The following is a 17676-nucleotide window of genomic DNA, read 5'->3' as shown; positions in this document are numbered from 1 at the left end:
TGAAACTTTTAAAAAATGCATTTGTTTTGGTTTTTTTTTACGCAATATACTTTCCACTATCCAAATAATTGTTTTGTACACTACTTTGTTATGTTTTTCACTGAAAACGTAGCATTGAAGTGTATTTTCCGGAATTTGCCGAGTATCACCGGAATGCCATGCGATAACGTTACGGAAAGGCATGTGATAACGTTCGAAGCATGTGATACACTTTTCATATCAGCCCGCTAAACACCAATTCGAAAAATATGAAATTTACGTTAATTTTATGCTATTATCAGACAGTAAAAATCATATGTTATTTAGTCTAAGTATATGATAAGAAAAAATATCGCTTGGAACTAGAAAACGCACACGTCCCCGTTGTCAACGAAATTTACAACGTCGTCATAGGTAAAATAGCGATATACAGATTATCATTGGTCATGTCAACTCGATTTATTTTCTCACTTTCTCCGTACTGGCTCAAGCGAGAAAAATCAATCTCGTTGAGATGACAAATAATTATCTATAGCCATTGTAGATCCGCATTTCGACGATTCAGTGATGTGCAAGGAAAAACAGACAAATAATTTATTAGAGAAAAGAAACACATGAATTTTTCTGTCAAACGTCAGCTGTTGCAAAATTATCGTCTATAAAATGGGTTACTTAGTAATAAAGTAAGACGGATAACTCTAATTGACAGAAACATTTAATGTCAACAGAGTTATCGAACGTTTTAACATTTCAATCTTACAAGATTAAAATGACATAGCTTATACTCTAATCGATGTTTTAGCCACATCAATGGAGAACTATTTTCCTCCTATCTCGAAACCATAATATTTACTTTTTTTTTTATCTCAAGATTACTCGGATAAGACGACAAATATCTAGAAAATGTACAACGATCCATAAATTGTAGGGGTTGGTATCAAAATCAATCTGATAAGTCAATTCGTTAAGTAATGTTTTGTGAAAATACAAAATCTCCCCAATAGTTAAAAATAAATGTGTGTGGAAAATATCAGCGTTGTGAGACTCCTACTTAGCCATAGTTTTAAGGGTGTTTGTGTTGCACATTCCGGCTTTATTTTCACATGTACAAAAACATGTATTGTTTAGAAGGTCACAGTGTTTTGTTTTGTTTTGTTTTACATTTTTTGCCCTAAATATTTGGTCGATCGAAATTAAATTCTTGCATTTGTATCTTTTTTTAAATTTTATCTTAAATAGTCATTGCTATGCTTAGATACAGAACCACGTAAATTCTAGTTATTAATATAACCTATTCGTCCAAGTAGTTTCCCTTGTAACCTATTCGTCCAAGTAGCCTCCCTTGTAACCTATTCGTCCAAGTAGTCTCCCTTGTAACCTATTCGTTCAAGTAGTCTCCCTTGGAAATATTACAAATGTTGTTGATATCAAAGATTGCAATACAGGCAACATTGAAATACTATTGATGAAAGTTATTTACTATAAAACAATAAAAGTATACTAGTATTCAAAATAGAGAACAAACATTATCACGACATTATTCGTTAGTGTTGTAAAACTCTGACTATTATAAACTTTCCCGTAAAATTCATTTGCAATTGGTAAATAGAAACAGCAGTCATCGCTATCATCTCAGTATAATAACTTCGCGTGCATGTATGATATACTTTTGCAGATAGGAGATTAGCAAATCTCCTAAACTTATCACAATAAAAAAGAATGAAGGGTTGGATATGGCTTACAGAGTATTGAACAACGGATACAATAACAACGAATGATAAACCAATCCAGCATAAAATATATTTAGCAACACAGAAACAAAGACCCAACCGTCTTTCAGACTCTCATGTAAAATACATATCAATCACGTGAGGGTTTTTAGGGGAACACCAACTCCATTGTTTAAACAAAAGTCCAAATGTAATTTCAATGAATTTTGAGGCAATTTTTGCAATTTCACGTTGCGTTTAAATGGTCTCAGTACTGCATTTACACCTTTATCTTAAAAGCTCATCTAAGTGATTCATTTAATAGAAATTTGTTTTATGCGTACTAGTATTGGTGAATGATGCAGTCCCATTATATCTTCTCAATCACGTCTTTTCGGTTAATTAATAGGTATAATGTGCTCAGCAAGTAGTCTCACTAGGAAATTTTACAAACGTGATTCTTTCAACAGGTCTCCTTTAACAGTACACAAACCAGACGAATAAAACATAGTGCTGCACATGAGATCAGTAATACGCCATACTGCATGCACGAGATGAGCTATATATATACGCTCTACTGCACGAGATTAGTTGTATGTTGTACTGGATGAGATCACCAATAATCTGTACTGGATGAGATCACCCACAATCTGTACTGGACAAGATCAACAATTTGCTTTACAGCTATGATGTACAGCTCGAGAACCGTGATACGCCGGCTAATTATCAGGACGATACCAGTGATATGCTATGCTAAACGGGATAAGTTATAGGATGTACCGCACGAAACTTGAAATAGTTACAAGTTGTACTGAAAATGATCAGTGATATGCTATACTGCACGTGATCGGTTATGCAATCTGACTGACGTTATCATCGATACACTCTGCTGGACGAGATCAGTGACACACACTGCTGGACGAGATCAGTGATACACTCTGCTGAACGAGATCAGCGATACATTAACACGGACGAGATCATTTTACACTCTGCTGGACGAGATCAGTGAAACACTCTGCTGGACGAGATCAATGATACACTGTGGTGGACGAGATCATTGATACACTGCAGTGTGGTGGACGAGATCATTGATACACTCTGCTGGACGAGATCAGCGATGCACTCTGCTGAACTAGATCAGCGATACACTATGCCGGACGAGACCATTTTTACACTCTGCTGGACGATATCAGTGTGACACTGTATTTCGAGGTGGTCAGTAAGACACTATACGTACATATATAATAGGATCCCGGAGTCGATGCATCTTTTTGAATAAATCGGAATTATGTAGACATTTTTCATCACTGTAATTGTGTAATTTTCATTTCTCAAATAATAATGGGAGATAATTATTAGTTTTGCATTGGGCTTTAAGTACTCAGTTAAGGTGACGGTGACCGACGAGGATGTTGTTTTGACAGTCACGGTGCATTACATTCGTGCATAATAATCTTAAATGTTGGTGCTTTCATTTTTGAAGATAGAGAGATACATTATTAACATCCATAATACACAGAAATTAAATGAATATTCGAAATTAAAATATTTTGAAATATGTGTATAATATACTAGATGTAAGTGAGAAAATCGTCCAATGGGAAACTGATGAAAGCAATACATGTATGTCAAAGAACCAACAAAACATTGCTGTTCTCCATCGGTTTAATTTTAAAATGTAGCCTTGTATACATAAACTCTCTGGTATGGTTTTCCTCATTGTTGAAGACCGAACGGTGATCTGCAGTTGTTAATCTTTTCGTTTCGTCTCTGGAAATCATACCACATCTCCTAAGATTTAACTTGCCATGATCATTGCAAAAAAGCTTGTTCTATGAACGAATTAACATGCAGTTCTAATGACGTCTTGGTGATTATGTTTTAGCTAAATCGTTAATCAGGGGAAAATACATGTACTATTATTTATTAAAGTCTCACTGTACTATGTCTGGTAGCGTTTTCCGCTCTTCTTTAAATCTTTCCAATGTAGTTAGAATAACTTTGTAGCGTATTTTTCAATCTTTCAATGAATGTCAACTGTGTCTGATAATTTTACCGGAGGCAGTACAACTTTTTAATTAAATCGCCAATATTTGGACATTTTCTCATCATTATTATTGTAATTTCATATCTCACCTAATAACGGGATATAATTATAATTTGACCATTGTTTGTCCTGAATTAAGGTGACGGTGACAGATGTCAAACAGGTGACATGCTTAGAAACTTCTTCATTTTAGTTTTAACTTTGATAACTCTGTCAACAGTGGCGGATCCAGGGGGGGGGGGGGGGGTTCCGGGGGTGCGCACCCCCCCTTTATTTTTGCCGATCAATGCATTTGTATCGGGACATATGTTTTGCACCCCCCCTTTGCCCTGGGTGCCCTGGGTTAGCACCCCCCCTTTCGAAAATTCCTGCATCCGCCCCTGGTCAATCAATATAATAATGGTTTAGTGATAGACGAAAAAATAAACAAGAAAATAAAGACTCCGGTAATCGAACAGAAATAATCTTGATTAAGGTTAACATGGTCAAATAATTTAATTTTGAATGTAACGCGTCTTCTGATTGGCTGACGTTACCAGCCCATAGACAAAATAATAAGACCGTGACGTCATCAACGTTTTTGTCATGGTTTTAACGGTCTAAAATGGAATTTAGAAATAAATTATAAGAAATGACTGTAATATTTTTTCTGTCTATTCGAAATAACATAAAAAATGTGGTGCACACTGTTAAATAACCCGCTACGCGCGTTATTCAGTGTGCACCATTTTTTTTAATGTTATTTTTTCATAGACAGAAAAAATATTACAGTCATTCCTTAAATAATATTAACGGTACTAATTTTATTAATGCACCAAATGTGCATTTCGGTAATTAATTTCTCTTCAGTAATCAAGGCCGAAATATATGAAAGACCAATAATTTAGAGCGCATTAAAGTAATTAAAAAACAAGAGAGAAAAGAAACACGTGTTTTTTTTCTGTCAAACGTCAACTGTTACAAATTTATCGTGTATAAAATTGTAAAAAATAAAGTAAGAAGGATAACTCTAATTCATAGCAACCTATAAGAAGAAAAAGAATTCAAACAGCTTATCTTAGATCGCCTGGACAATTTGGAAACCGAAAACCCAAAAGAATACTGGTCTCTGGTAAACTCCTTAAGAGATGAACAACAAAATAATAACACAAACAATATAGATGGAGATAATTGGTTCAAATATTTTTCTAATTTGGCATCTGTTTCTCCAAATCTGTCAAACAAAGTAAACGAAATTACAGAAAAACTAAAGAAATTAGAAAAAAATGTTGGAAGCTTTATTCCACTTGATTTTGAAAATTCTTTGTCTGAATTACAAAAGGCTTTGAAAAAGTTCAAATCTGGAAATAGTCCTGGATTGGACAACATAAGTAATGAAATGCTGAAAGTGTCACAATCCCACATGGTCCCATGTTCTCTAAAACTATTCAATGCAATATTTAGATGTGGTCACTATCCGAAGTCTTGGTCTCAAAGTTTTATATGCCCTTTGTACAAATCTGAAGATCCCAATAAACCTGAAAACTATAGAGGCATAGCAATTAATAATAGTATTGGCAAACTGTTGAACATTATTTTAAACACCAGACTTGATAATTTTTTGTCTGAAAACAGGATTATACATCAAACTCAAATTGGGTTCTCTAAGAAATCCAGGACTTCAGATCATGTCTTCGTTCTAAAATGCATTATTGATAAATATTTAAACTGTGGTAGCAAAAAACTATATACATGTTTTGTGGACTTTCGTAAAGCCTTTGATAAAGTGCTTCACGTTGGTATCATGTTGAAATTGTTAGAGGGAAATATTGATGGTTTTTTCTATAGAATTCTAAATAGTATGTATAACAATGACAGACTCTGTGTGAGGGTAGATAATAAAATAACTGATTTTTTTAGCTCAAAAGTTGGAGTCCGTCAAGGGGATGTTTTAAGTCCTAACATGTTTAAATTTTTCATAAACGCAAAGTTTTAGAGGACAACTGTGACTGTTTACAATTAAATAATAAATGTGTACCTTGCCTTCTCTATGCGGATGACCTGGTGTTATTTTCAGATAATAAAAAGGGGTTACAAACCCAACTTAATACTTTATACCAATATTGTAATGACTGGTGTCTTGAAATAAACACAAAGAAAACACAAATTATAATCTTTAATAAAAATGGGAGATTACTGTCAGATGAATTTAATATAGGTGCAAACAAAATAGAGTGTGTGAAATTCTATAAATACTTAGGATTAGTTCTTACTAATACTGGAAAATTTAATGCAGCTAGAAAAAACCTATATGATAAAGGACTAAAGGCTTCTTTTAAATTTTACAAAAACATAAAGTCATGTTCTCCATCTATTAAGACTTTACTTCATATATTTGATCACACCATCAAACCAATAGCTTTATATGGCTGTGAAATATGGAGTATGTTAAATTTGACTCCAAAAAGAAGAGCCATGCATCTTGTTGAAATCTTCAAAGATTGGGAACCTGATAAATTAAATCTTAAATTTTGCAAGTATGTTCTTGGTGTCTCCAAAAATTGCACAAATATTGGAGTTATATCAGAGCTAGGTAGATTTCCTTTATACATAAACATAGTAATTCAAATGTTTATGTATTGGCACCGTCTTGAAAACTCGCCCACTGATCTCTTAAGTGATGCTTATATTGAAAGCTCCTCTGATAAAGCTGTGGCTAATCAATCGTGGTATGCAAACATAAAGTGTTTTAGTGAAAAACTTGGTTTAAATTTAGCGCTTTGTAAAGAACTCAATAAAAATAAATTCAAAATTTTACTTAGAAAATGTATCAAAACTGATTTTTTAACATATTGGAGCCATCAAAAAGACTTAATAAAAAAAGATGATCACAGTAAATTGAGCAACTACTTTAAATTTAAACATAATTTCACTTTTGAAGACTACTTTAATATTAAGAACAGAGATAAGAGAGTTATACTAATTAGATTTAGAATAAGCAATCATTGTCTCCGCATAGAGAGAGGCCGTTACGAACGAAAAATTGATGAACATGGAAAAAATATTACACTGCCAAGATCAGAGAGAACATGCCAGTTTTGTTCAATGAACTCGGTTGAAGACGAAGAACGTTTTTTATTTAAATGTACCCTTTATAATAAGGAAAGAAAACCCTTTCTGGATGAACTCTTTACAAAATACCCATATTTATCCCAAATATCCGATAGTAATCTGCTTATTTGGTTCATGTCAAACGATAGCCTTCATTTTTATAACTCTAAATTATGTGAATTACTATCCTCATTTTACACATTGAGAAACTAAATATTTACTTACCTTAAACTTATAAAACTTATTTATAGTCTTCACCAGTTCATTGTCACATTATACTTGAATTGGTTTATTTTCTTTTCTGGGCAGTAAGAGTTATCCTTCGTTCCATATATACAATGTAGGCAACTGACTCTCCTCATAAAATTAAAAGAAAAAATACATTTGTATATGTATTTTTATCTGTATTTTATTTTTCATTTACATGTTGTACTGTTAAATCAATCATCCTTAATCAGAACGATAGTTGTATGTGTGAGTGTATGCGAGTGGGAGAGAACGGCTTTTTATTTTCACTTTATGTGATTACATGCTTGTTATGAGCCCTATGATTAGGAAATAAAATATCTTTATCTTTATCTTTATCTTATAATGCAAACAGAGTTGTCGAACTTTTATACATCGCAATCACCCAATATTACAATGACATAGCTTATCCTCTTATCGAAGTTTAAACCACATCAATAGAGTAATATTTTCTTCTTATCTCGAAACAATAATATTTACATTTTTTTTTATCTCAAGATAACTCGGATAAGACGACAAATATCCAGAAAATGTTATAATTTAAATATGTAGATGTATCATTACTGATTTGATGACTCAACTACGGTGACCTATAGTTGTTAATTTCTGTTTCATTATGGTCTTTTGTGGCGGAAAGTTGTCTCATTGACAATCATACCACATCTTCCTTTTTTATAGTTATGTCTAATAATTTATTTTATGAAATTACAAAGTGTCACCAAAAAGGGGTTTGTGTTGCAAATTTTTTATTTTGTATGTATTGTTTAGAATGTCACAGTGCTTTTTTTTTCGTTCTTTTTATGGCATAAATATTTGGTCGATCGAAATTAAAATTGGTCGATCGAAATTAAATTCTTATATTGGTATTTTCCGCCTCTTATCTTATTAGTTTCATCAAAGTTTTATTTTTTTTTAAATTGACATTTGATGGTTACTGAGATAAGGGTCCACTGGGACCTTCTAGTTATTTATTTAACCTATTCACACAAGTAGTCTCCCTTGGAAATATTACAAATATTATTGATATTCAAAATTGCAATACAGGCAACATATAAATACTATTTATGAAAGTTATATACTATAAAACAATAAAAGTATATTCTCAGTATTCAAAATAGAGAACAAACATTATCACGACATTATTCTTTAGTGTTGTGAAACACTGGCTATTATTAACCTTCCCGTAAATATTATTTGAAATGGTAAAATAGAAACAGCTGCCATAACATCTTTCTCAGTAAAGGAACTTCACGTGTAAACTATACTTTTGTAGTGTGGAGATCAGCAAATCTCCTAAATATTTCAAAGTGGTCAAGTTAGAAACACAGAAGTAAGGATCCATCCCTCATCCATGTTATGTGTTGCAGTATATACATGTCCACTACACTGCACTGCACTGCACTGCACTGCATGAGATGTAAAATACACTGTACAGCAAATAATTTCATCAAAGATACCGGGCTGAAATTTTGTATTTACGCCAGACGCGCGTTTCGTCTACAAAAAGACTCATCAGTGACGCTCAAATCTAAAAATGTTAAACAAGCCAAATAAGGTACGAAGGTGAAGAGCATCGAGGACCAAAGTTCTCAAACGTTTTGCCAAATACAGCTAAGGTAATATATTCCTGAGGTAGAAAAAAAGATTTGAAGTACTCTATACTGCAAAAGACCAGTAAGATATTCTGCACTACAGGAGATAATTAATACACTGTACCCTAAAAGATGTAGTACACTGTACTGCAATACATCAGAAATACACTTTACTGCCCTTGATCAGTTAAAAACTGTACTTCACATTATACTACACGAGATCAGTGATACTGTACTTCATGAGATCAGTTAAACACTGTACTTCACACTTTACTACACGAGATCAGTGATACTGTACTTCACACTATACTACACGAGATAAGTGATACTGTACTACACACTATACTATACGAGATCAGTGATACTGTACTTCACACTATACTACACGAGATTAGTGATACTGTACTGCACACTATACTATACGAAATCAGTGTCACTGTACTTCACACTATACTACACGAGATCAGTGATACTGTACTGCACACTATACTACACGAGATTAGTGATACTGTACTGCACACTATACTACACGAGATCAGTGATACTGTACTACAAACTATACTACACGAGACCAGTGATACTGTACTACAAACTATACTACATGAGATTAGTGATACTGTACTGCACACTATACTGTACGAGATCAGTGTCACTGTACTTCACACTATGCTATACGAGATCAGTGATACTGTACTACAAACTATACTACATGAGATTAGTGATACTGTATTTAACACTATACTACACGAGATAAGTGATACTGTACTGCACACTATACTATACGAGCTCAGTGTCACTGTACTTCACACTATACTATACGAGATCAGTGATACTGTACTACAAACTATACTACATGAGATTAGTGATACTGTACTTAACACTATACTACACGAGATAAGTGATACTGTACTGCACACTATACTATACGAGCTCAGTGTCACTGTACTTCACACTATACTATACGAGATCAGTGATACTGTACTACAAACTATACTACATGAGATTAGTGATACTGTACTTAACACTATACTACACGAGATAACTGATACTGTAGTGTACACTATACTATACGAGATCAGTGTCACTGTACTGCACATTATACTATACGAGATCAGTGATACTGTTTTTCACACTATACTACACGAGATAAGTGATACTGTACTGCACACTATACTATACGAGATCAGTGATACTGTTCTTCACAATATACTACACGAGATTAGTGATACTGTACTGCACACTATACTATACGAGATCATTGGCACTGTACTTCACACTATACTACACGAGATCAGTGATACTGTACTTAACACTATACTACACGAGATCAAAGATACTGTACTTCACACTATACTACACGAGATCAGTGATACTGTACTACAAACTATACTACACAAGATCAGTGATACTGTATTTCACGAGATCAGTTAAACACTGTACTTCACGCTATACTACACGAGATCAGATAAACATTGTAGTTCACATTATACTACACGAGTTCAGTGACACTGTACTTCACGAGATCAGTTAAACACTGTAGTTCACATTATACTACACGAGATCAGTGATACTGTACTTCACGAGATCAGTTAAACACTGTAGTTCACATTATACTACAAATTACAAATATTATCAATATTAATGATTGTAATACAGGCAACATTGAAAAGGTAACTCGTGAAAATTATATTATAAAACATCATAAGTTTACTAGTATTAGAAATAGAGAACAAGTATGGTCATAAGATTTTTCTTTAGTGGTGTAAAGCTGTGGCTATTATTTTACTATTCAGTGTCATTAATTTGCAATCGTCAAATAGAAAAAAAAACCAGCCATTAAATATATCTAAGTTCTTTGACTTTGGTGTAAAACTTACTTTTAAAAATCGGAGATTAGCAAATCTCCTTAACAAATAACAGAATAGCGTTTTTAATATAGTCTACTAAATATTGAACAACGGGCATTACTATATGTATATAGTAAATAAACAAAAAGGGCATAAAGAATCGTATTGGATGATATCAGTTATATATACGCTGTTCTGCGCGAGATTAGTTATACGTCGTACTAGATAAAATCAGTAATACGCTGTACTGCACGAGATCAGTTATACATCGTATTGGATGAGATCAGTTATACGTCGTACTGGATGAGATCAGTAATACGCTGTACTGCACGAGATCAGTTTTACGTCGTACTGGATAAGATCGGTAATACGCTGCACCACACGAGATCAGTTATACATCGTACTGGATGAGATCGGTAATACGCTGCACCACACGAGATCGTTTAAATACTGTACTTCACACTATCCTACACGAGATCAGTAATACCATACTTCACGAGATCATTTATACACTACACCATATAAATGTGTAAATATGAAAGTTCGGAGGTAAAATAATACTGATAGCTTAGTGCGGCGTTTTAAAAGGGACAACAACCCTGCTATCACATAGCATATGAAAAGAGTATTGCTAGTCTTTAAAGGCATCCTTGTTGCTCATTCTTTGGTTTGTTGTGTAGTTTTCTAAAGACTTATTTCCTTTCTCCCCAATGATATCTTGGTCGTTTGATTGTCGAGTATTCTTTCGATATCTTCTGCTCTGTTTTTACTTAAGTGCCATAGTGCTATGATTTATTTGTCATTGTTTCACATACGTGTGGGCTCCTCGGAACTTCTTGTTATCTATTTAAACTCTTTCACCGAGTAGTCTCCCTTGTGAATATTACAAATATTATCAATATTAATGATTGTAATACAGGCAGCATTGAAAAGATAGCTCGTGAAAATTATATTATGAAACATCATAAGTTTACTAGTATTAGAAATAGAGAACAAGTATGGTCATAAGATTTTTCTTTAGTGGTGTAAAGCTGTGGCTATTATTTTACTATTCAGTGTCATTAATTTGCAATCGTCAAATAGAAAAAAAAACAGCCATTAAATATATCTAAGTTCTTTGACTTCGGTGTAAAACTTACTTTTAAAAATCGGAGATTAGCAAATCTCCTTAACAAATAACAGAAGAGAGTTTTTAATATAGTCTACTAAATATTGAACAACGGGCATTACTATATGTATATAGTAAATAAACAAAAAGGGCATAAAGAATCGTATTGGATGATATCAGTTATATATACGCTGTTCTGCGCGAGATTAGTTATACGTCGTACTAAATGAGATCAGTTATACGTCGTACTAGATAAGATCAGTAATACTCTGTACTGCACGAGATCAGTTATACATCGTACTGGATGAGATCAGTAATACACTGCACCACACGAGATCAGTTATACGTCGTACTGGATGAGATCAGTAATACGTTGTACTGCACAAGATCAGTTTTACGTCGTACTGGATAAGATCGGTAATACGCTGCACCACACGAGATCAGTTATACATCTTACTGGATGAGATCAGTAATACGCTGCACCACACGAGATCAGTTATACATCGTACTGGATGAGATCAGTAATACGCTGCACCACACGAGATCAGTTATACATCGTACTGTATGAGATCGGTAATACGCTGTACTGCACGAGATCAGTTTTACGTCGTACTGGATGAGTTCAGTAATATGCTGTACTGCACGAGATCAGTTTTGCGTCGTACTGGATGAGATCAGTAATACGATGCACTGCACGAGATCAGTTATACGTCGTACTGGATGAGATCAGTAATACGATGTACTGCACTAGATCAGTTATACGACGTACTGGGTGAGATCAGTAAAACACAATACTGCACGAGATCAGTTATGTGTCGTACTGGATGAGATCAGTAATACACTGTACTGCACGAGATCAGTTTTACGTCGTACTGGATGAGATCAGTAATACGCTGCACCACACGAGATCAGTTATACATCGTACTGGATGAGATCAGTAATACGCTGCACCACACGAGATCAGTTATACATCGTACTGGATGAGATCAGTAATATGCTGTACTACACGATATCAGTTATACATTGTACTGGATAAGATCAGTAATACGCTGTACTGCACGAGATCAGTTATACGTCGTACTGGATGAGATCAGTAATACGATATACTGCACGATATCAGTTATAAGTCGTACTGCAAGAGATCAGTAATACGCTGTACTGCACGAGATCACTTATACGTCGTACTGATGAGATCAGTAATTAACACTGTTCTGCACAATATCAGTTATATGTCGTACTGGATTAGATCAGTAATACTTGTACTGTTCTAAATATGGGGAAGTTTATATTAGGAATGGTTACCCCGTTTTTAATAGGACCCGAAAATGCAGTGCTATATCATTCTCGTTTTTAAGGGGTTCATCAGGCTCGTTCTTTTATTGTTTTTGCCATAATTTCTTGGTCGTTTCACTTACGCGCTTATTTTGATATCTTCTGTTTTGTTTATACTAAAGTGCCATAGTGTGGGGATTTGCTTACCATTGTTTGACATAGGTGCGGGCTCCTCGGACTTTCTTGTTATCTATTCAAACTCTTTCTCCGAGTAGTCTCCCTTGTGAATATTACAAATACTATCAATATTAATGATTGTAATACAGGCTACATTAAACATGTGGCTCATAAAAACAAGAGTGCACACACTAAAATGTCTCGCCTTCTTTACTAATCATTGATATTATGTTGATACTCCTAAATATAAAGCTTTATTACGACTGTCACATAAACTTAACATGAACCATGAAAATGAGGTCAAGGTCAGTTGAACCATATGCCAGGCAGACATGTACAGCTAACAATGCTTCCATACAACAAATATAGTTGACCTATTGCTTATAGTTTAAGAAAATAGACCAAAAACACAAAAACTTAACACAGAGCAATGAACCGTGAAAACCAGGTCAAGGTCAAATAAAACCTGCACGACTGACATATAGATCATAAAATATTTCCATACACCAAATATAGTTGACCTATGACATATAGTATAAGATAAAAAGACCAAAACTCAAAAACTTAACTTTGACAACTGAACCATGAAAATGAGGTCAAGGTCAGATGACATCTGCCCGCTAGACATGTACACCTTACAATCATTCCATACAACAAATATAGTAAACCTATTGCATAAAGTATGAGGAAAACAGACCAAAACACAAAAACTTAACTATAACCACTGAACCATGAAAATGAGGTCAAGGGCAGATGACATCTGCCCGCTAGACATGTACACCTTACCTTACAATCATTCCATACAACAAATATAGTAAACCTATTGCATAAAGTATGAGAAAAACAGACCAAAACACAAAAACTTAACTATAACCACTGAACCATGAAAATGAGGTCAAGGTCAGATGACATCTGCCAGTTGGACATGTACACCTTACAGTCCTTCCATACACCAAATATACTAGACCTATTGCTTATAGTATCTGAGATATGGACTTGACCACCAAAACTTAACCTTGTTCACTGATCCATGAAATGAGGTCGAGGTCAAGTGAAAACTGTCTGACGGGCATGAGGACCTTGCAAGGTACGCACATACTAAATATAGTTATCCTATTACTTACAGTAAGAGAGAATTTAACATTACAAAAAATCTGAACTTTTTTTTCAAGTGGTCACATGAAAATGAGGTCAAGGACAATGGACATGTGACTGACGGAAACTTCGTAACATGAGGCATCTATATACAATATATGAAGCATCCACGTCTTCCACTTTCTAAAATATATAGCTTTTAAGAAGTGAGCTAACACCGCCGCCGCCGCCGCCGTAGCCGCCGTAGCCGCCACCGCCGGATCACTATCCCTATGTCGAGCTTTCTGCAACAAAAGTTGCAGGCTCGACAATTATAGTAAAAGACATCATAAGTGTATACTAGCATTCAAAATAGAGAACAAATATGGTCATCAGATGTGTCTTTAGTGTTGTAAAATTGTGGCTATTATTTACTATCATAGAGCCATTCATTTGTAATCGTCAAATAGGAAAAAGCAGCCGTGACCATTAATCATCTTCTTTGTCATTGGTGTAAAATCTTGCTATTTAAGATTGGAGATTAGCAAATCTCCTACACATATACCACACTAAAACAGCTGACTTAATAATGAACAACGGGCCTTACTATATAGTAATTCAACAAAACGGACATACAGAATCGTATTGGATGGTATCAGTAATACGCTGCACAGCACGATATTAGATCTACATCGTACTGGATGATACCAGTAACACGCTGTACTGCACAAGATTATTCGATATCAGATATATTCTGTACTTCACGAGATTAGTTATACGGTGTACTGGATGAGATAAGTAATACGTTGTACTGCAAGATATTAGTTGTACATCGTACTGGATGAGATCAGTAATACGCTCTTCTTCGCAAGGTAAGTTGATATCAGAAATATGCTGTCAGACTGCAAGAGATTTGTTACACGTCGTACTGGATGAGATCAGTAATACGCTGCTCTGTGCGACATAAGATGATATCAGAAATATGCTATCAGACTGCAGGAGATTTGTTTTACGTCGTATTGGGATGAGATCAATAATACGCTGTTCTGCGCGAGATAAGTTGATATCAGAAATATGCTGTCAGACTACAGGATATTTGTTTTACGTCGTATTGGGATGAGATCAATAATACGCTGTTCTGCGCGAGATAAGTTGATATCAGAAATATGCTGTCAGATTACAAAAGATTTGTTATACGTCGTACTGGATGCGATCAGTAATACGCTGTTCTGTGCGAGATAAGTTGATATCAGAAATACGCTGGCAGACTGCAAGAGATTTGTTATGCGTCGTACTATATGAAATCAGTAATACGCTGTTCTGCGCGAGATAAGTTGATATCAGAAATATGCTGTCAGACTGCAAGATATTTGTTACACGTCGTACTGGATGAGATCAGTAATACGCTGTTCTGTGCGAGATAAGTATATATCAGAAATATGCTATCAGACTGCAGGAGATTTTTTTTACGTCGTATTGGGATGAGACCAATAATACGCTGTTCTGCGCGAGATAAGTTGACATCAGAAATATGCTGTCAGTCTGCAGGAGATTTGTTTTATGTCGTATTGGGATGAGATCAATAATACGCTGTTCTGCGCGAGATAAGTTGATATCAGAAATATGCTATCAGACTGCAAGAGATTTGTTATACCTCATACTGGATGAGATCAGTAATACGCTGTTCTGCGCGAGATAAGTTGATATCAGAAATATGCTGTCAGACTGCAAGAGATTTGTTATACGTCGTACTGGATGAGATCAGTAATACTCTGTTCTGCGCGAGATAAGTTGATATCAGAAATATGCTGTCAGACTGCAGGAGATTTGTTCCACGTCGTACTGGATGAGATCAGTAATACACTGTTCTGTGCGTGATAAGTTGATATCAGAAATATGCTGTCAGACTGCAGGAGATTTGTTCCACGTCGTACTGGATGAGATCAGTAATACGCTGTTCTGTGCGTGATAAGTTGATATCAGAAATACGCTGTCAGACTGCAAGAGATTGGTTATACGTCGTACTGGATGAGATCAGTAATACGCTGTTTTGTGCGAGATAAGTTGATTTCATAAATATGCTGTCAGACTGCAAGAGATTTGTTCCACGACGTACTGGATGAGATCAGTAATACGCTGTTCTGCGCGAGATAAGTTGATATCAGAAATATGCTATCAGACTGCAGGAGATTTGTTATACGTCGTATTGGATGAGATAGGTAATACGCCGTTCTGTGCGAGATAAGTTGATATCAGAATATGCTGTTAGACTGCAAGAGATTTGTTATACGTCGTACTGGATGAGATTAGTAATATTTTGTACTGTTCTAAATATGGGGAAGTTTTTATTAGGAATAAATACCCCGTTTTAATTAGGACCCGAACATGCAGTGCTGTATCATCTTCGTTTTAAGGGGTTCAACAGGCTCGTTCTTTTTATTATTTTTTACCATAATTTCTTGTTCGATCGACTTATGGGTCGTCAAGATCGATTCTCACTTTGGTATATCCTATCTGTTTTTTATTTTTTGCTAGATTTACAAAAGCGCCGTAAGTTGTTGATATCCAAATAATTAAGATAGATAATATACTGAGAAGATGTGGTATGAGTCAGTGCCAATGAAACAACTTTTCAATGCATAGATACAGGCTTCTCAGAACCTCTAATGGCTTAGAAAGGTCTTTTATACGTGAACACTTGAACCTCAACGGCATAAAGGCCTCAGTGGCCCAAGGACAGAGAGCCCTCTGGTAGCATAGGTACTTGGGGATAGGACATATTTTTTAAAACCTCCCCTTTTATTTGTGACAGTATTTTGCTATTTCCAGTGACTTCTGTGGATAGTAAACTTGGAATTGATAGTAAATAGCAAATACAAGTTGTTTTTAGTTTATTTATGTTCATATTATGCAGTAAAAGACGAAAATAATTGAAATTAACGTAAAACAAAAAATAACAGATTTTGGAAAAAAGGGAGGGCCAAAAAAATTTTACACTGAGTCTCCCCATGTATCTATGCCGTGTAGGGGCGACACCCCGGAACCTCACGGTTTGGACTCTGAGTCTCCCCATGTATCTATGCCGTGTAGGGGCGACACCCCGGAACCTCACGTTTTGGACTCTGAGTCTACCCATGTATCTATGCCGTGTAGGGGCGACACCCCGGAACCTCACGTTTTGGACTCTGAGTCTCCCCATGTATCTATGCCGTGTAGGGGCGACACCCCGGAACCTCACGTTTTGGACTCTGAGTCTCCCCATGTATCTATGCCGTGTAGGGGCGACACCCCGGAACCTCACGTTTTGGACGTATGAGTTTGAATATCCCTTAGTTATCAATCGCCTCTCTTTTTAAGTTTTATTTTTTTTTCATTATGATTTCCATATGACTGTGTTGATTTGGAATCTAATGATATTTTGTTTAATTTTCAAACCAGTTACTTTTAATGTCTTGGTAACCAATCAATCCACCAAAAAATCAAAATTATATAAAGAAAAAAAGAAATGTCAATTCATTATTTTAACTTCATATAC

At 35.1% G+C, this 17676-nt stretch overlaps 1 long non-coding RNA gene across 1 annotated transcript; it reads right to left on the bottom strand.

Annotated features, from left to right (window-relative positions):
* Nucleotides 1-4997: 4997 nt before the first annotated feature.
* LOC143058865 (uncharacterized) lies at nucleotides 4998-7327 on the bottom strand. The gene is made up of 2 exons (XR_012973263.1): nucleotides 7051-7327; nucleotides 4998-5259 (listed from the first exon to the last, which is right to left on the bottom strand). It is a non-coding gene; the product is annotated as an uncharacterized LOC143058865 (long non-coding RNA).
* Nucleotides 7328-17676: the final 10349 nt, after the last annotated feature.

This window comes from Mytilus galloprovincialis, chromosome 14 (assembly GCF_965363235.1).
Source record: "Mytilus galloprovincialis chromosome 14, xbMytGall1.hap1.1, whole genome shotgun sequence".
Lineage (NCBI taxonomy): Eukaryota > Metazoa > Mollusca > Bivalvia > Mytilida > Mytilidae > Mytilus > Mytilus galloprovincialis.
This window is presented reverse-complemented; position numbering and strand designations above follow the sequence as displayed.